This window comes from Cornus florida, unplaced genomic scaffold, assembly GCF_030987335.1.
Source record: "Cornus florida cultivar Cherokee Brave unplaced genomic scaffold, ASM3098733v1 CherokeeBrave_3.0.0_Hap2_Chr09, whole genome shotgun sequence".
Lineage (NCBI taxonomy): Eukaryota > Viridiplantae > Streptophyta > Magnoliopsida > Cornales > Cornaceae > Cornus > Cornus florida.
Genome location: NW_026775579.1, coordinates 49,613,811 through 49,634,378, shown reverse-complemented (window position 1 = coordinate 49,634,378; position 20,568 = coordinate 49,613,811). Strand labels below are relative to the sequence as shown.

General features: G+C 34.6%; 1 protein-coding gene across 4 annotated transcripts in view; it reads left to right on the top strand.

The window, feature by feature from the left end:
* The window catches only part of LOC132273868 (pentatricopeptide repeat-containing protein At3g13880), a 49,200-nt gene that overhangs the window by 20,266 nt on the left and 8,366 nt on the right, over positions 1-20,568 (top strand). For 3 of the 4 annotated variants that reach the window (XM_059774966.1, XM_059774965.1, XM_059774964.1), the window contains exons 4-5: positions 10,819-11,067; positions 19,772-20,044. The gene's annotated coding sequence lies outside the window, so the exon portion shown is untranslated. Of the gene's footprint in view, positions 1-10,818; positions 11,068-14,637; positions 15,066-19,771; positions 20,045-20,568 lie in introns of those variants that run through there. The other variant, XM_059774967.1, reaches the window with a different exon arrangement.

Sequence of the window (20,568 nt, the reverse complement as noted above, 5' to 3'; positions counted from 1 at the left end):
TTTAGGACTTAGGGGGGTTTGCACCCATATAGACCTAATAGGAACAATTCCCATAGCATCAACATGCATGTAAATAACCAAGTATTCCTTTTTGATCCACACAGTCTTTACATTCAACTTTTGAAAAGACTTTTCAATTACGACCTTTTTCTTGTTTGAGTAATTCTTAGTATGAGAATTTTTGGGCTGATTCACAAAATTTTGCTTTCTAGCATGAACCCTATTCTTAGCATAAGAACTATAAGCAAGAAATTCAGAAAAAGATTCTCTTCTCTTCCTATAGCAATAATATTGGCTATGTCCATTCCTACCACAATAAGTGCAATGCAAAATAGTAGGCACATAAGACATATTAGCATGTGATTAATCAACAACCTTAGATTTTTTTTAGGCACATTCAAGTTATTGGGTTTCACAAAAACAGTTTTACCCTTATTACTAGATGAAGCCTCATTAAAACCTAAGTCAGTTTTGTTATTCACATTCTTACCAACATTAATCATCTCATCAAGTTTAATCTGCCCAGAAGTAAATCCAATCAATTTCTCTTGTGACTTTTTCAATTCAATTTCAAGAAATTCCAATTTAGAAACAAGAGATTCTTTTGCAGAATTAACTTGACTTATCTCACCTTCTAGGAACCTTACCTTTCCTTGAAGATCTTCAATCTCCTTCTATTTCTGTTCACTTTCCTTCTTCAGAGCATCTCTTTGCTTTTCAACTTCTTCCAATTCTTTACCTTGCTTATTGAAACCTTTCTTTGTTTGAACATATGTAACATACAATTCATTGAAGGCTTTATTATAATTCTCCTCTGTTGCTTCCTTTTAACAATCTTCATCATTAGGTTTTGTTATGTCCTCAAAATTTGAGTCATCTTTATCAGACAAAGAAAATCTTTTAGAAGCATCATTATTCACAATAGCAACAAAAGCAAGAGAATTATCATTATCATAAGAAGAATCATCATCATAAAAAGAAGCATCATAATCCCTAGAAACTGAAACTTTCATTGCTTTTCCCTTATTTTTATCTTTGGACTCTTTCCTAGCAACAAAGCTATTTTTAGGACTTGGATAAACTATTGATGTATGACCTATACCAGCACATGTCCAATATTTAATTTCAGTTTCTTTAGACTCTTCTTCTTTCCTTTTATCTTGTCTCTCACTTCCCCTAGATGAAGACTCTCTATTCCTAAACCTTGACTCTCCCCCTTTCTTAAGTGCATTCATCTTTTCAGACTTGATCAAATTTCTGAACCTCCTAGTGATGAGAGCAATCTCTTCATCAGACTCATTATTATACTCAACCTCAGATTTGGAAGAATCAGACTTTGAAGCTTTTAAGGCAAAGTCTTTAGGTTTTTGGGAATTTCCATAGTACTTCATCTCATAGTTCTTAATATGACCTACAACCTTATCAACTTGCATGGTACTGATGTTTTGAGTTGCTTGCAGTGTTTCAACTTTGATTCTGAACCTTTCAGGCAAAGACCTAAGGATTTTCTTGTTAATTTTCTTATCTGTTACTTTCTTTCCTAGGTTTCGAAGGCCAGACATAATATGGTTGAGTTTCATGTAAAACTCAGAAATGGTTTCGTTTTCTTCCATCTTAAGATTTTCAAATTGAAACATAAGCATCTCAATCTTTGAAGATTTGACTTCATATGTACCCTCATGGGTAAGTTGAAGTATGTCCATTGCTTCCTTTGCAATTTTACAATGAGCAAAACGAGTTAACTCATATTGGAAAACAATTCTGAATAAAGAAAACAAGGCTTTAGTGTTTCCCTCTTTGAGCATTATTCTCAGCGTGAGTCCACTCGGACTTTTCCTTTTCAGTGGTAACACCATCCTTTGTGACTGTAGGTTTTTTATAACCTTTTTCAATTGCAGCCCAAACATATTTACCTTGCGTCATAAGAAAAGCTGTCATGTTAGGTTTGCAAAAAGCATAGTTATCACCATCAAATAGAGGAGTACGTTGAATAGATCCACCTTCCCTAAGAATGCCATCCATGTCAAATTTTTGAAAACAAAAACAGATTTTTTTTTTAAAAAAAAAAAAAAAAATTATTCCACAAGGAACAACTCAATGTGTGGAGGATGACTCTGATACCAATTGTGAGTTGCACAATGCGGAATGATTGTGGAATATAATATGGATAAATAACTTAAAGGGGGTGAATAGGTTCAACTTGCTCTTTTATTCGATTTATGCTTAAATTAAATTTACCGAAATAAAAGTAAATTTATCAAACCACAAAGCAAAAATAAATGCAAGTAAAGTTAGAGCGATACCGGATTTTAGCGAGGAAACCAATTGGAAAACCTCGAGGTTTTGTGCGCTATCCTAAGTGTATAAAGATCCACTATGTATGAAGCAAAGTACACCGAACTTTGACTCAGGCTCACATCCCTTCACTCTACCAAGACCCAACTCGCTTAACACCGCTGGCTTTGCGACTCCCCTGTCCAACAGCTCTCGACTTTAGACTTACTCCTTGAACCTTGTAGAAGGATTACTGGTAGATCAACAACACTTTGCAAAGCGCCTTGACCCCTTCAAAGTGTGATTTAAACACCTTTCTTCTTCAAATTTGAATTTGTTGTAGAAGAAATAGATCTGCTTTTCGGAATTTCTAAATCTTCGATTATGCTCTCAAAAATAAAATTAAATCAGATTGAATTTCTGAATAAAAATCTCACAAAGATGGCTCTCAATTAAATAAGAATTTTGTATGCAAAAAGTTGTGAAATCCTAATTGAGAAAACATGTTTTTATAGACTTTTGAAAACCTAATTGTACTTGGAAAACAAGTCAATTTTGTGCATAATTAATATGGTAAAAGTATATGCATAATAGGAAGCCAAAACAGATCAGGAAACTAAGTTACCAAAACTGTCTGAAGATCTTGAACCGGTTTAGAGTGGTTGAACCGGTTCAAGTTGGCCGGTGAGTTTTCTAAGAAAATAATTTTTAACACTTGAACCGGTTCAGGGTGGTGGAACCGGTTCAAGTTGGCCAGTGAGTTTTCGAGGAAAACAACGTTGACACGTGAAACGGTTCAGGGTGGTTGAATCGGTTCAAGGTGGATGAACTGATTTAAGTTGGCCAGACTTGAAAAACACCAATTTTGAAACTCCAAAGTATCCTCACACACTCTCTTTCCTTCCTAAAGCGTTGTTCTCATCATCCCAGTGTGTATCGAAGTATGAACATGATCACTTCTTCAATTCCGCTTCGGATCTTGATTCTTGACAAATCTAACTGATAATTTACAACTCAATCGGACTCGTTTTGATAACGAAATATGCCAATTACAAATTTATATCTCACATTTTCTTCTTCCTAAAGAATGATAGAATTGCTAGCTTGTTTAAAACTTCACGGGGTTTGTCTTTCAACAGCCCACGTGGGGGCAATGAGGGTTCTTCATTGGAACTTGAGGAGGATGGGCCCACTTCTGACAACTCAAGACTTATTTTCTTTTTAAAAATTAAACTATTTGGCCAATGTAAACTTGATAAATTATTTCTATCTGAAACAAAAGCAACTAGCAAACCAAATTTCTAAGAGTGCATAGCACTGTGTGGGTGTGGCAATGAGTTAGGTCGGGTCAAGTACCTTTAGTAACTCATTTAGGTGCAATCCAGACCCAAGTTCTTTAATGAACAACCCATGGTCCAAATCTGTACCTTACCCATTAGTATCACATGAAACCAGGTCTAACATGCTTAACCATCTATCCCCATCATTTTAAATTATTTTTTGGAAAATTTTAATTTGAATATATATATGTATTTTTTATTTGTAAAATTACTCATTATAGTTAATATCCAATTCAAGTAATTACCGTAATCAAGAATACTATTATTAAGTACTTGTAACTTGTTCCATTGAAAGAATTTAACTAATGAAAGTTTAATATCATAAATATATATATCTATATATGTATATTATTATTTTAATAAAAAGGCATAGTATATTGTCCTGTCAGATCATGGTGGGTCAACCGTCAACGAAAATATCATCTGATTCTTTAGACATGCCAAAAATAAGCTGACACTTTCTAGTTGGTCAATTTGTAGAGTAAAAACTTTCATCCCTATTACATGGGATTGAGTGGGGGGAAGCTGGGGGAGGGTGGATATGGATTGGATGGAACGAGTCTCGACCTAAGAGTTGAACTAAACAATAATAATATCACTCATACTTCAGCTTGTGTTTACTTCCATGAGAAATGGAAAAATCTTGAATCAAACCTACCAAACTGGTCAACTTTGTAGATTGTTGCCTTTAGCGTGAAATGATCGTTAGTCCTTTATCTTTTTCATATTTGGTTTTTGAGCCAAAAATATCCCTTTTCTTTCACAAACCTGGGCCATGGCAAAGATTCTGATATTATCCAAGGCATTCAGTTACTATTATCCGGGGTCCAAGTGTGTGCATATGAACTCTAACTAGGTCTTGTTTGAATGGGAGAGACTTTGGTGCTGTTTGATGAAATTGAAAATGAAGTACCATTAAATTAACAATTCTAAAGACTTTAAGGAAATGAATTTGTAGAACTGAAATATAAGAGTAAACTTGTAAATTTAGATTACATCTTGCAGCTACCTTTCTCTTAGCGTATTCAACACTCAATGATGAATCAATTCTCTTTGACTTAGAATTCATACAGTTTAAGTGAATCGTTCTTTTGAAACTATAACTATTTTTGCTTACTAAATGTTAATAGAGAAACCATTGTAATTTCAACTATTAATCACTTAATTGAGTTATCAAACACCTTTAGATAATCTGAGACATTTGCAAGGGGTATTAGAAGGGTTTCTGGAGTGTTTCACTGTGTAATCATATGAATATTTTATCAGAAGGGTTCCAATTCACCTAAAAGATAAGAACAAATGAAAAAGAGAAGGGTGAGAGACTTGGATTGTGTCACGCCCCAGGTCCAGGTTAGATAAAATGTTAAATTCATTCCCCATTAAATATAATGACATGTCATTTCTTAAGTAAATGTAGTACTCGGTCTTCTCAAAATTCTTGATTGTGTACAAAATTTAACTTCTAGTGGTCCAGTTGATGTGGGGTTAATTTATGATAAAATAGTCTCAACAAGATTTTGGGGGAAAAAAATTGTAAAATATTGTTCGTTCTTATTCTTCAAAGAAAAAAAATTGTAATTAAAATATTGTTCGTTCTTATTCTTCAAAATACTTTTTCTCTGTCGGAAATCAGCTTCCAGCTTTGAACTTTTTTTTTTTTTTTTGATAAGTAAGAGTTTATTAGAAAGCGCTCAAAAAGGGAACGCATCCTAGAAACTATACAAGGGGCGAAGCCAAAGAAAGTCCCCAAGGACCCAAGGAACCCAAAAAATCAACAATCTCCTCTATAGATTTACAATTTCTCCCCATCACCCAACCAAAAAATATTATTATTGTTATTATTATTATTATTAGGGTGAACTACATTAAACTCCCCTTTTCTATTTGTGTTTTGCACTAAACCCCCCTTTTCAATTTTTTTGTCAAAAACCCCCCCTCAACTATCCAAGGGGGTGACTTAGCAAACGGACGTTAGCGGAAAGGGAACTGAAATAGAAATTGACTTAAATACCCATTAGGCCTATTTGAAAATCTACTTTGTGGGTGCGTATTGATTTTTTTATTACATAACCTAAACCACATCGTTCATAGAAATTAACAATTCTATTTTATTTTTATTTTTTTAATATGTAAACATTTTACTAGACTGTCGAGGAGATAAAAAAATAAGGTTTTGAAAACAGTTTTTTATTTAATTAAAAAAAAAAAAATCTATTTTGTTTGTAAAAGCATGGGTTAAACAATTGCAAAATAATGTCATGATGATCACCAAGTTTACATTAGTCACATGTAAGGAATAGAATTTTTATAGAAAACAACTATTTTGAAATATATATATAAAAAAAAAAAAGAAGAAGAAGAAGAAGAAAAACATGTAGGCATAAATAATAAAAAAAGGAAAAAATTTAGGCATTATTTCTCGTAGTAGTAGAAGATGAATCCCTTTAACAAATTTGTATAAAATGAAAATCAATAAAAACCAAAGAAATAAATGTACAATATAATTCTCAAAAAAAAAAAATAGCAGCTAAATTTCAAGGAAAAACCTAAATTTATATAGGTTTGAAGGCTGGATGGAAATGCAAATATAATATAAATAATATTTAATAGTATATATTATATATAACATTATATTATGATACATGTTATATATAATATTATAATGGTATAATAAATAAATAAACAAATATATATATATATATATATATATATATATGATGAGTAAATAAAAAAAGTTGAGTAAGAAGAACAGTAAGTGGTACTGCAATGTTGGAGGATATGCGGCTGAGAGTGAAAATGGAGTAGATATATATGTAGGGTATATTAAAGTAGGTATTAGGGGCATTTTTGTCTCAAAAATATATGAGAAAGCTCAATGTCAAAACAGCTCCCTTTCAGCTAACTTCCGTCAGTTAAATCACCCCCCTCGGATATTTGAGGGGGGTTTTTTGGCAAAAAAATAGAAAAAGGGGGTTTAGTGCAAAACACAGATAAAAAAGGGGGGTTTAATGCAATTCACTCTTATTATTATGGTGTTGAAATTTATAAATAGTAGCCTTTTCCTTTTTCTCTCTTTCTTTCTTATTGTCCTATTGTCTCTGTTAATTACCTTTAAGATGTAGAAATACCATTAAAGAACAACTACTTGTGACATTTAAATGGGAAAATTAATATAGTCTTCTAACAAAAGTAGGCAATCCTTATTTTGAACAGTGCAAAACCGTGAAATATTATAACATTTAACCCTTTCTTGCATCTGAGAGAGAAAAAAATTACATTAACTCTAATCACATAATCACAAGAATATCGTTGGGACAATTACAGGTGATGAGACGGTGAGAGGGGACATACAGGCACATGCTAGTTGCCACATCAGCTTATGAATTGACTTTCCATGTTAGGGTGAAATATTAAGTTCCTAAATTCTAATGGGCGCATGAAAAAATAGTAGCTACTTTGCCATTAATACCAAGTAAGTTATTTTGTCTTGGAATATACAATTTCTTAAAAAAAATTGAAGAAAAAAAGCTTGGTCCTCTTTCTTTCTTTCTTATTGTACAACTGCGTCCATTAATTACTTACAATTTGTGGAAATACCATTAAAGAACAGGTTGTGACGTTTAAACAGTAAAAATAAATCTATTGCTCTAACAAGAATATGTAATCCTTATTTGAACAACACAACACCGTGATACATTATTACATTTAACTCCAGTAAAATCATCACGAGATTATGGTCGAGAGAAGTGCAGGTGGTTAGACAATCCGTGGGCACATAATTGCACTCGCTAGTTTCCATAACAACTTCTAAAACAACTTTCCATGTCAGGGTGGATTACTTTAACTCCTCATTTAAAATACAATTTGCATAATCCCGCTTATAGATTGCACATATAGGAGAGTGGATTCTAAAAATATTTTCTCAAGAACCCTATTTAATTTTTCTTCACGCCACGAAATATTTAAGTCAATGACACTCTCATGGTTAGTCATTGAATTCAAGGCCTGCTGTTTACAATTTGTATAATTTCCCATTTATCGTTATACATTTGTCATTGGTATAGTAATTTGTAGTGAATAGCCTGTATGAGTAACCACAATGTATTCCAGCTGAAGTTAACCATATCTCATATCTTCACCTATAAATAAGCTCTGCAACAGGATACCAAGTAGAACATAAATTTTTATACAGGGTGCTATATTCATTTTTGTACCCTAATCCATGGATTCAGAAAATCTTCTTACAAATGCCATGGCTACGACTGAAGAAAGAGTGGAACAAGAAAGGAAGAAGTACCGACCGCATGAGATTTGGCTACTTTGTAAGGACTGGTTGGACGGTGGAGAATTTCCTGAGGCTCTTAGTCTGGAGGATATACGAGATCTTCATAGTCACCTTGAAGAGGTACACAAGCAACTTAAGGACAGGATTGAGATCCTTAAGGGCTCCAGCTCTACTCCGGTCACTGATGAGAATGGGATTAAGAATGTTGCAACTCATGGCAAAGAAAGGCAATCCCCGTGAATTTAATTGATCATTGAGCTTCTATGTTGTGTTTGTTAGAGATGAAAGTGCTTAGTGTGTTGCTTTTACCTTGAATAAATGTATCAATATATGATACTCCGTTTTTAGTATTCTTAGTTGATATATTTTGCATCAGTGACCTCTTTAATGCCTTAGTTGTTTTGTTACATATATATGTCATTAGAGCTCTTCAATGGGGTAGGTTTTTTCCTTCTTCCAAATCTCAGCATTGCTGTGCCAATCACACTGCATTTCCTTACAGTATGGATGGTGGTATGTTAGTCATAGGATGTCAAACATATACAACATTGCTGTTTGTCATAGGATGTGAACCACATACAGCATTGCTGGTTTGGATGAATTTCTTGCAAATTTTACGGTTTCGAACGGCTCCAAACTATATAAACCACAGAAGGGCAACAGATACCTACCCAACCCTTATGCTTCAGTTTTTCAATTAAGAGAAAGGCAGGTGGTGCAGAATTCAGGATGCTCCATGTGAAAAACTAAGAGAGGTTTTTTTTTTTTTTTTTTTTTTTTTTTTTTGATAAGTAAAATGTATTAGAAAGCGTTCAAAAGGGTAACACGTCTCAAGCTGTACATAAACAAAATGGAACCTATGAACTCAAAGAGTCCAAAAGGTCCACAATATCCTCTAGAGAAGAATAATCTCTCCCCCAACCCCATCAAAAAAGAGTACAAATAATAGAAAATTTCAGCACCCCAATGGAGGACTCCTTCCCATCAAAAGATCTTTTATTCCGCTCTTTCCAAAGGCTCCACCAAACGCAAAAAAGGGTCACCCTCCAGAAGTCTTTCGCCTGAGCCCCCACCCATTGGCCTCTCCAGATATCCAATAATTCCCGAGAAGTCCGAGGCATGACCTAATAAATACCAAACAAACCAAAAATGAGACTCCAACAGTCATGGGCCACAGGACAATGCAGCAGAAGGGGATCCACTGACCCCCATTAATCTTACAAAGACAATACCGATTAACAATGATATGTCTTCTCTTCCTCAAGTTGTCCAAAGTCAGAATCTTACTCCAAGCTGCAGTCCACACAAAAAAGGCCACCCTAAGAGGTGCCTTAGACAGCCACAGCATCTTCCACGGGAAGGTGGTACCATGAAAACCAGAGAGGCGCACAAAGAAGGACCGGACCTGGAACATCCCCTGTGTAGAAGGCACCCAAATCAGGGAATCTGCCCCAGTGCCCTCCACCTCCTGTTTGTACAAGAGAGCCAACAAACCAGTGACATCATCCAACTCCCAATCCTGAAAAGATCACCGGAATCGCACATCCCAAGACAACCTCCCGCTATCAAGGCGATAGCAATTAGCAACCATAGCATGTTTGTCAACAACAATCCTGAACAGCCTTGGGAACAAAAGAGCCAATGGCCTATCCTCGCACCAGGAGTCCTCCCAAAACCGGACATTCCTTCCATCCCGAACTCTGAATCTAAATATTTGCCTTTCTGCTGTTGGACAGCATCTAAAACTTAAAAAGTTTTGAATTAAATGATTTACATGTTGAGTGGTGGATGACCTACATAAGCTCAATAAGGTAGCCAATAAAGGTGCATAGTCATTTTCGCCAGTGATACCATATACGTTATGGCGTTATTTATAGAGGTTTTTCTTGTTGAACTAGTGGTTGTAGGAATGAGATTGGAGTTCAATCTTGGGATGATCGAAGAGACACTTTTGACTTTGCTACAAAATCAGGTTTAGGACAGAAGTATCAAGCCAGCGGAAAAATGATATGGGAAGTCAGGGAATAGGGATGTGGTAAAGGCATAATAAAAGATGAGCAAAATTTGACATGGGATTAGTTTGGACTTCGGTGACAAATAAACACCAAGAATAAATTGACAAAATGAGTAATCCAATCATTCTCTTTTTGATGTCTGTCTATGCCTATGCCTACACAGGCTGATGGTCATGGACTCTTTAGTGTTGATATATTGTTCATAACAGGCTGATGGTCATGGACTCTTTAGTGTTGATATATCGTTCATAACAGGCTGATGGTCATGGATTCTTTAGTGTTGATATATCGTTCATAGTCTGGTCATTGTAGATGCTGTCGAAAATTAAAACGTCTAGTAAAGATAAGCTAGCTATTAAGGTTTCATCAATTCATTTTGAGAATGGAAAAAACAATGCTTTCTATTAATTGAATAATTAAAATCTAACATTTAAAAGCAGATTAATATTTTTGACAACCTGCTCTTGTTTAACTTTGACTTGAGCTGTGAACTTTCTTTTAAAATACTCCAGTAATTTATTTTCCCTCCACATAATTGAAGTCATCTTATTCTCTAAATTGGTCTTCTATGTTGATCCGTCATACCCTTTATTCTCTATTTCATAAATGGAAAACAGTTTCACAATTTGTTTGAGTAAAACTTAATTTATTATAAAAGCAGATTCTTTCCCCTGGAGATAACTAAAGGCATATTATAGTTTTTTCACCAAGTTTCACTATATTTTATTGAACTGAAGGGGAATTTTTATTTTTTTTTCTTTTATATTCTCTTTTTGAATATTTACTTTGTATTGATTACCTGATTGTTGCCAAAGGAACAGATGTTTGTTTGGAATTGGGGTAAATTATATTGAAGATATTCTTCCAGTCTTTTAACATTTGTGATGAAATCTGTAATCAACAGGATGAAGAAAAAAAAATTGCTTTTTTTTTCTCTCTCTCGGATATCCTTGGCCAAGGAGACCGGCAAGCAGGGACTCATCAATTTCAGATTCAATAGACCTCAATCAGGGGCCTTTCCTCCCTTGGAGTAGGTTGGCAACAGGATTGCTTGATGTTGTGGTAGGGCAGTTCTCTAATGCAGACTCTATTTCAACCTTTGGAGGTTTTCTTAACAAGCTTATTCTTTCCTCTATGAGCCAACAAGTGCAAGGTACTTCCAAACTTATCATAGTAAATGGTTCTTGTTCTAATGAGGCACAATTCTTTGTCCATTAGTAGATTTTTGCACACTCATTAGTAGTTTTTCCTAACGAAGGGTAGAATTGCGGCTTGTTCGAGCAACTGTTGTGGTTTTCCTTCAACAGTCCAAATTTCTGTAAAGCATAACAATGTTGTGTAGGAGTAGAAATGGGTTAGATTGGTTCAAGAGCATTTTGTAACATTTATACGCTCAATTCAGAAGTAGCTTGTTCGGTAAACAAATTATAAGGCCCTAACATGTACCCTACCTATTTAAAATCACATGAACCTAAGTGTGAGATGCTTAACCATTTCTCCCCCATTATTTGAGTTATTTTCAAAACTTTTGACTAGAAATTAAGAAATAAAATTATTTTTAAATTTACTCAGAACATTTGATATTCAATTCAAGTAATTATGGTAATTAGTAATAATTAAGTTAACATTATTAAGTACGTGTAACTTTTTACATAAGATAAATAATTAATCATACAATTTATTTATTCTTTTGATAGAAAAGCATAGTAAATGGCTGTGTCAGGTTAGGAGGGATCGACCTAAATCTGAACTGCTTCTCTTAACATGCCAAAATTCCTTAATCAAACCCTTAAAATTAGAGGTCACATTCAAGTAGGCAGATGGGTTGGGTAAAAAGATCTATCCCTATTATTAGTACCCCCACAGACCACGTCCCGGGGTAGGGGCAACTAATGCTACAAGCTGAACTAAAACACAGTGATAACACTCGTGCTTTAGCCTGTGTGATGACTTCCATGAGAAATGGAAATCTTAAACCAGACCTAGCAAACTGAAAGGGAAAGGATATTTGTACTTGCGCACGAGACTGTGGCAACTTTGTAGATTGTCACCCTTAGCATGAAGTTGTCCTTATTCTTTAATTTACTTTTTTGCTAATATTAGCTGAGGTCCGTGATGTGCATAAGAACTTTAATCTGTTGTTGCTTGAATGGGGAGACTTAGGTGCTCTTTGATAAAATTAAATATTAAGTATTGTAAAAGTTTAGTACTTAATTAGTAGTGTAAGGAACTGAATTTACAGAACTTTTCCTTATTAAGTGTAAAATTACGAATCCATTTTAGATTTTAAAGCTACCTTTCACTTGACTTATTGAAGACATAGGTCACCTTTGTCTGACTTAGAACTCGTACTATTTTAGGTGAAATTTTTTGTTTATTTAAGGGACTAATTAATTTTAGGTATTTATTGATTATTGTCGGGCAACATCCTAGTAAATCTGGGGAAGAACATGCTAGAAGGAACCCCTTTGCAATAAAGATCTCCATTACTTGCTAGAAATGCCATGTGTCACCTATGCTTTCTTGATCTAGGGAACTTTGGCTGATGCTACAAGAATACCATCAATCTACAAATGCCATGTGTCACCTATGCTTTCTTGATCTTGGGAACTTTGGCTGATGCTACAAGAATACCATCAATGCTTTTTGTGCCCCCGTTCGATGGGTCATCTTCCATACAATTCCTTCATGCCTTTGTTAGTCACTTGAACAACTTTGCCTCTTTATTGAATCACTTGTTGTTTAGCAACTGAATTTGGTACTTATTTTGAATAAGTTGAGAGATCATCCAATCAATTATGTTTGTAACACAATTTGGATATCACTTAAAAGAGTAAAATCCACTTAAAATGGGGTAAAATTTTGGGAGAAGACGACTTGGTTTATCATGAACACTGAACACTTAAAATCAAAAATGCGTCAAAGAAGTTCTTTTTAATACGATCACGTCAAACTTCATCATCTTAAATTTGCAGTGCTTAATCCTCAATTCTACCAAACACCGCCTTAACCAATCAAGTGGTATGATGTGGCCATATGATATAGTGTTATAGACTTCGAAAAAGAGTTCCGACCAAACAATTCACATGATTCATGCATGGACAATAAACTTGTATTTTTGTGGATCTTCATTCAGAAGGAAAATTTGACCAAACATTTGGACTATATAGTCAGCATGTTTAGCATTTTCACGTGACATAAGGTCCCTTACAGCTCTCCAACCAAGCTTCAACCAGGTGGTCGATCATGGGCCTAATACTTGGAAAATGCAAGCGCTGAAATCAAATTAGAACGGAGGTGGAGCTAGGTATCAACTTCTTACTAATGGCCCCAAATAAAAAGAAATAGATTGATCTTGTCAATTGAATTTAATAAGAACTCATTCTTAAAGTCCAAAAATTTGTAGATACTATTATTAACAATTTAGAAGAATTTGAATTTCACATAAATTGTAAAATGGAGGTACAAATTTGCTATATGAGAATTATTTTCTTTTACCTTGGCAAGAAACACACTCACACACCCACTTGGCCTTTGCGAGGACTCGAAGCCTTGACCTTCTATTTTAAACACGCTTCTGATGAGGTTGAAATCATTAGCTTGGTTTTCACACCAAATTTGTTACAATTTTTTATTTATATATACCTAATTTGAGTAGCATGCTTTAAATGCAACTTCAATCCAGAATTTCCAAAGGTTTAATGGAAATATAGGCACTACTTTGCCATTAGTAAGTAGTATGTCATTGCATCTTTGAATATGCAATTGTTTATAGAAATTTAAAGGAGCAATTGTTTATAGAAATTTAAAGGAACGCCTTTCTCCTCTTTCTTTCTTTCTTATTGTTCAACTCCCTTCTGTTAAATACTTGTAATATGTAGAAATTCCATTAAAGAACACCAGGTTGTGGCATTTAAAGAAATCTAGTGCTCTAACAAGAGTAGACAATCCTTATTTTTGGACATGGCAACGCCATGAAACATTATTACACTTGACTATAATGGAGTCATAATGAGAATAATGTAGGCACAATTGCAAGTGTTGAGACAACGAGAGGGGCTTATAAAACCACTTTCCATGTTTGGGTGATTAGCTAATCCGCCCTCATTTAAATTGTTGTCTTCATAATCTGGCCCATAGATTGAAGATATAAAAGAGTGGATTCAAGAAGTCATAATGAGAGTATTGTAGGCACAATTGCACGTGTTGAGACAACGAGAGGGGCTTATAAAACCATTTTCCATGTTAGGGTGATTAGCTAATCCCCCCTCATTTAAATTACCATCTTCATAATGTGGCCCATAGATTGAAGATATAACAGAGTGGATTCGAGAAATCTTCTGTCAAGAACTCTTTTTAGTATTACTTCACACCAACAAATTCTTCAGTCAATAACTCTTAAATGGTGTTATTTAGGTCAAGGCAAGATGCTTACTTATCTTTAAGTGTTGACAAACTTGGTAGCCTAGTTGTAGAACACTAAATGTAAGGTCCCCATTTGTCGTTGTACATCTGTCAGTAGTCTAGTAGTTTGTTGTGAATAGCCAAATGAGTAACCCCAATATATTCCAGTTTCTAGTTAAATGTATATGATATCTTCATCTACATAAGCACTACACCAAGTTATTAAGTAGAACCTAAATATTTATAGAGGGCGCTTTATTCATAATCATATACCCTAATCAATGGATTCAAGAGATTATCTTATGAAATTGATATCCAGGAAGGTAGAAGTTTTGAAGGAAGATGGAGCTACTTCTACATCATTGCATGGTCAATGAAAAATTTCCTGAAATGCTTAATCCAGAGGATCGGAAAGATCTGACTAGCTTCATAGATGAAAAAATTGAGGAAATTCAGCACAAGATTGAAATCCTTAAGGGTTCTGGCTCTACATCAGTCACTAATGAGAGCGAGGTCAAGAATGGAGCTACTCATGGAACAGAGAAGGAATCTCCTTGAAGTTAATTGATTATTGAGCTTCTTCTGTGTTGTGTTTGTTGGTGATTGAAGTGTTTGGTGTGTTGCTTTGCCTTTGAATAAATGTCTTGCATTTAGGTGATGGAAGTGTTTGGTGTGTTGCTTTCCCTTTGAATAAATGTTTCAAAATTTGTTACTCCATTTTAAGTATTCTTAATTGATGTCCTTGCATTTTTAGTAATGTCTTTAATCGTTTGTGTTTCATTACTCATACAAGTCCCTTGAACCTCTCTATACTTGTGCATTAGTCAGAGGATGAAAAACAGAATAATACATTGATGTTTAGTGAATTTCTTACAACCTTAGTGTTTTGAAAGGGGCTCGGGACTATAAACCGCCTAACATAAATCAGTAAAAGCCTAAAAGGGCTACATACCCAGAAATAAATAAATAAAGGGCACATATTTTTTGTACAACCCTTATGCTTCAGTTTTCAAAAAAATTTGTGGGGATGTTCAGTGTGTTACAAAGGCTCAAATACTTGCCTCTCTGCAGTTGGAGACCACCAAAATGATTCACACTTGGGTTGGTGCATGAAATGCATTCTGGGGCACCTAAGAAGGTTGCATAGCCATGATGTGCTTAGTTTGGGGTTGTAGCAGTCCTTGTTCCCAAGTCGAACTAGTAAATTTGAAAAAAGTAAAAAAGAATTGTTTGGTTCTCCAATAAAAGTCCACTATAAAATGCACTTCATATTTAACTTTTAGCATTATTCTATGCAAACTGATTAACTCATAAATCACAACCCAGTACTGTAAATAGGCTGAAATTAACTTGATGAGAGGATATTGACTCCCTGTAATACTTTTGTCTGTCAATCTCAACTTCAAATAGCTAAGTAATTGTCTGTAGAAATTATATTAAAATATTTAAGACATCACTCATTCTTGCTCTTATCACTCGTCTTTCAGAATTATACATCCCTTATAACCCTTTGTGATGGTTCCAAGTTTGCAGGGTCTTGGACTATATAAAAAATTTCACGGAATGGATATAGCTGAGGGTTGAGTTGTGACTGACCGAGACTATGTAAATTTTCCAGAATCAGGCCTGAGCTCAGGCCAAGACAAATCTGGCATCTCCACAAGCTATGTACAAAAATCATACAATTTCAGCTGCACAAACACAAAAAGGGCAAAACAAAAGAGTTAGCTGTTGCATTGTTCTTGTAAATTCTTTTGTGTAAATACAACAACATTCCAACATCATTCATGTACAAACACAGAAGACAAACCATATCCCAATGAAAAATAACATTCCCATGACTACCACTGATCTTCAGTCCTACACAATATCGATATATTGCAAGCCATACACATGCTTTGCTGCACGGCAAAAGTTTCCACTTCCATCTATATCTTCCTCTCTATTGCCAAGATACTGCAAGCAGAAAATAAATAAATCAATAAAATGAAATCATTAACCATAAGAATTATATATGGATCCATACATAACTCAGTTGAGATTTTTCCTAACTTGCAACAAAGTTTAACATAGACAGGAGTATGGAACAAACTACCACCACCAAATTTCTTCCTTCTCAATCTTCATTCTCTCAAACATCACCTGCTCATCATTTTGGACATATAGAACTTACTAGAAAGGCTGTATATACCCCTAATCGAACCTAGAAATAAGACGTGATCTTAAGCTACATCGCTCAACCAAGAACAAAAATATAATAATTTAATTTGTAGTTATTTTCTCACCACCATTGAATGATAATTTCCTATAACAAGGACTACTAGATGACTAAAGACAGTAATTAAGCACTTATATAGCACAAAGAACATTGCATAGATGCAACTCCAACAGAGATTTCCTCTGCAATTCATTCAGAAATGAATGCCAAAAAAAAAAAAGGGAACAAACATGGAAACTTCCCAAGACTAACAAACATTGCATTATCCAGAAGACATATAAGCATAAATGAAATCTTAGGATCCTATAACATCATTTTAGGTTTCTACAGAAAATTAGCAATCACCTATTACTTAAGTGTCAAAAAGTCATAGACTACAATATAAGGACCTGTAATATTCTTATAAGTGTTAGGTCATATAATAGTTGAACTAGCTTTAAGAAGAATTCATCTTTCACTTTCCTCCAATCTCAAAATAAATCCCTGTTTCAAAGATGGAAACGAAGAAAATGTAAATCCATTTCCTTTCACAAAAAATATTCTAATTGGTATCTGATTTTGCAGTATATATTAATGGGCAGACACTATACAATTTCTCAGATATTATTGCATGGTCCTGGACCATGTAGTCTTGGTCAATCACAATTGACACAAAAGCAAATGTGTCAGCTTGTGATTGGCTGGGACCACGTCATTCCGGACTATGTAATAATTTCTCTACAATTCCTACCATAGACGGACCAAAATTGAAACTTAATAATGACAAAAGGGTGCTCACAGCCTATATAGACAAATGTTTAGGGCTGGAGGCCCCTCTCATTACAGGTATGTGAACTCCATTTAAAAATTGTGACTGGTACTTTTATAAGTCTAATTGAATCCACTTGATTTTGGTCCAACTTCGACTAGTTCTGGGTCTTTGATTCATGGCAAGCTCGCTCACATGATCAAAACCAGAGCGGGAACTATTCCTTCACGCTCACCAGGTTCTGATCTCGCTTCCTTTTTCCCGCTTTCCTTGTGAGTTATTATCTTGATTCACTGATAGGATTTATGGGTTTTATCTCCACCCTGTCATCTTATTAATTCTAGAAAATGTTGGAAAGGAGTAATATAAAAGGTTATATTGATGATTGCTTCTTTCTGATGCCTGTGAACTGTAGCATAAGAGCAGCTAATTGGTCAACTAAATCAGATAAAAGTTAGCAGATGATTCTGGATTATCAGTTTGGCAACATCAGCTGCTGTGAGAGTGATGAGGAGATTCTTTGGATGATCAGTTTGCCAACACAAGCATCTATGACAATGACAAGGAACTTAAATCTCCAGATTTCTCATACAACTATGAAGTTTTTCTCCATGGTAGAGAGCTAGAGAAAATTCTTAAAGGCTATTAGATTCCATTGTTTTCGAGAAGGTTCTTTTTTCTTGTGGGACTACTGGTAGTAGAAGTGAGTTGGGCACTGGGATTGTTTCTCTTAGAATGATCAAACAGAATTTTTAATTTCCTACAAAATGAGGTATAAGACAGAATTATCAAGCCAGCAGAACATTGACATAAATATGGGAAGTCAGGTAATTGGGTAAGGGAATAACAAAAGAATTGGAAATTTTGACGTGGGAGTTAGTTTGGAGACAAATGAAAACTAGGAAGAAATTGCCAAAGACAGTAACAACTATTGAATGTCTGAGTTTGTTTGAAGTTCTGGTAATGTGATGTAGGACAAGAGAGCAGCCTTAAATAGATAAAGACGTACAGAATTCAAAGGCTGAAAGTTCAATGAACTAGGGCTGAAATTTGGAGGTTCGATAGTAGAAATGTAGAAAAACAAAGGAGAATTGGCTGGAAATTCAAATAAACAGATTGGTAGAGAGAAAGGATTGAAAACGACCAAAACCTATTGGAATCACACCAATAGGGCCTAGGCATCACACCTAGAGAAGGCCTCACACCCTCAGAATTTGTGAATCACTCACAAAGAAATCTTAAAAGATATTTTTATTCATTCATTGAATGAGTAATCCGAATTACATAGTATCCTTTTTATAATAACCGATGACCCTTGGATTACCCTACAATGGAGGTAATCAAAAGTTGACTCTATCTTTAATAAAGTAACAAATAACTCAATTGATGCAATTTAATCTAATTGATGCAATTTAATCTAATTGATGCAATTTACCAAAACAATGCAATTTCACCATAATTGATGCAATTACCAAAATAATGCAATTTGAACAAACCCTCTAATTATGCAAGACTCCAAGTGGACCCCCTATCGTCTAGCCTGTGCCAAATTAAGGTTTGAGCCTTAGAACCCTCCTTGCCACGCCTTTTCTATACTTTAAAAGGCTGCTGCCACTGTTCTCTACCATAATGTCAGGGCAATATCTACTTTTCTTGGGTTCAAAAACTCATCGTCATGTTTAAGGAAATAATACTTCTGTTTGGAGATGAATGGAAGATTTAAATATGGAATAATGAATGGGATGCAAATGCTAATGCTTTTGTGGAATGGGAGCACGTAAGTCTTTAGACTCAGCATGGTTCGATAATCTGGATATATGTTTGCTTGTTGTTATTGAAGTTTTTCCCTCTCTTTTTGATGTATGTCTATGCATATGCCTAGATCATGTTGATGATTATACTCTTAATGTTGATATATCATTAGTACTCCAGTCATTCTAAAAGCAGTGTAAGATAAAAAAGGTGTAATAATGTTAAACTTGGTCTTAAGGTTTTGCCTTTGTCATTTGGAGAATGGAAAAACAATGCTTTATTTTGATTGAATTGTACATTAGTTGAAATCTAATTTTTAAAATCACTTTAATAATTTTATCCTGTTCCAAGGGTTTAAATTTTAAATTTTGACCTCAGCTGCGAACTTTAAAAACTCAGTAATTTATCGGCTCTCTACAGAAATGGAGTCTTTTTAGTCGTTAAAATTGGTATTTTTATGAGTTTGTTAGGATATATCATAGTCCTTTATTCTCTATATTATGAGATGGAAAGTATTTTCAAAATTTTGTTCATGTAAGAGTAATTTTCTGGTAAAAAAAGATTCTTTTCCCTGAAGCTAACTGAAAACATGACGGATTTTGACCAAGATTCACTATGTTCTATCGGACAAATGGAGAACAAATATCTTCTATTTTTTTTTTTTTTGTTTTCATTTTATCCATTTTTACTTTTATCACATTCCATTTCATATTGATTGCTTGTTTGTTGCCGAAGGAACAAATGTCTGTTTGGCGTTGGGGTAAATTGTGTCGAAGATGTGCTTCCAGATATTTAACATTGATGATGAAATTTGCAATCCAACACGATGAAGAAAAGCAATTCCTCTCTGTCTCTGTTATCCTTGGCCAAGGAGACAGGCAAGAAGAGACTCATCAATCCTTTGATCCAAGGAAGTAAGATGGTGACAGGATTGCTTCAAGTGTAGGCAGTTCTACAATGCAGATCTATAGTTTAAAATATGGATGTTTAAGAGCCAACAGGGGCAAGGTAATTCTAAACCTATCATAAGAAATGATTTTAGTTTTAATAAAGCATAAACAAATGTTTTATTATTATTATTATTTTGCCTTTTTGAAACTCACACACCTACTTTTGCTCCTTTGAGGACTTGAACCTTCGGCCTTCTACTTTAGAAGGTGAGGAAGTACCGCTAGGCTACAGCCCTTGGTGGTAGCATAAATCAATGTTCATTACTTCATTAGTAGAGTTTATGCACCCATGAGTGGTTTTTTCTTCTCCTAAAGAATGATAGAATTGCTATCTTGTTTAAAACTTCATGGGGTTTGTCTTTCAACAGCCCACATGGGGGCAATGAGGGTTCTTAATTGGAACTTGAGGAGAATGGTTCCACTTCTGACAACTCAAGACTTATTTTCTTTTTAAAGATTAAACTATTTGCCCAATGTAAACTTGATAAATTATTTCTATATGAAACAAAAGCAACTAGCAAACCAAATTTCTAAGAGTGCATAGCACTGTGTAGGTGTGGCAATGAGTTAGGTCGGGTCAGG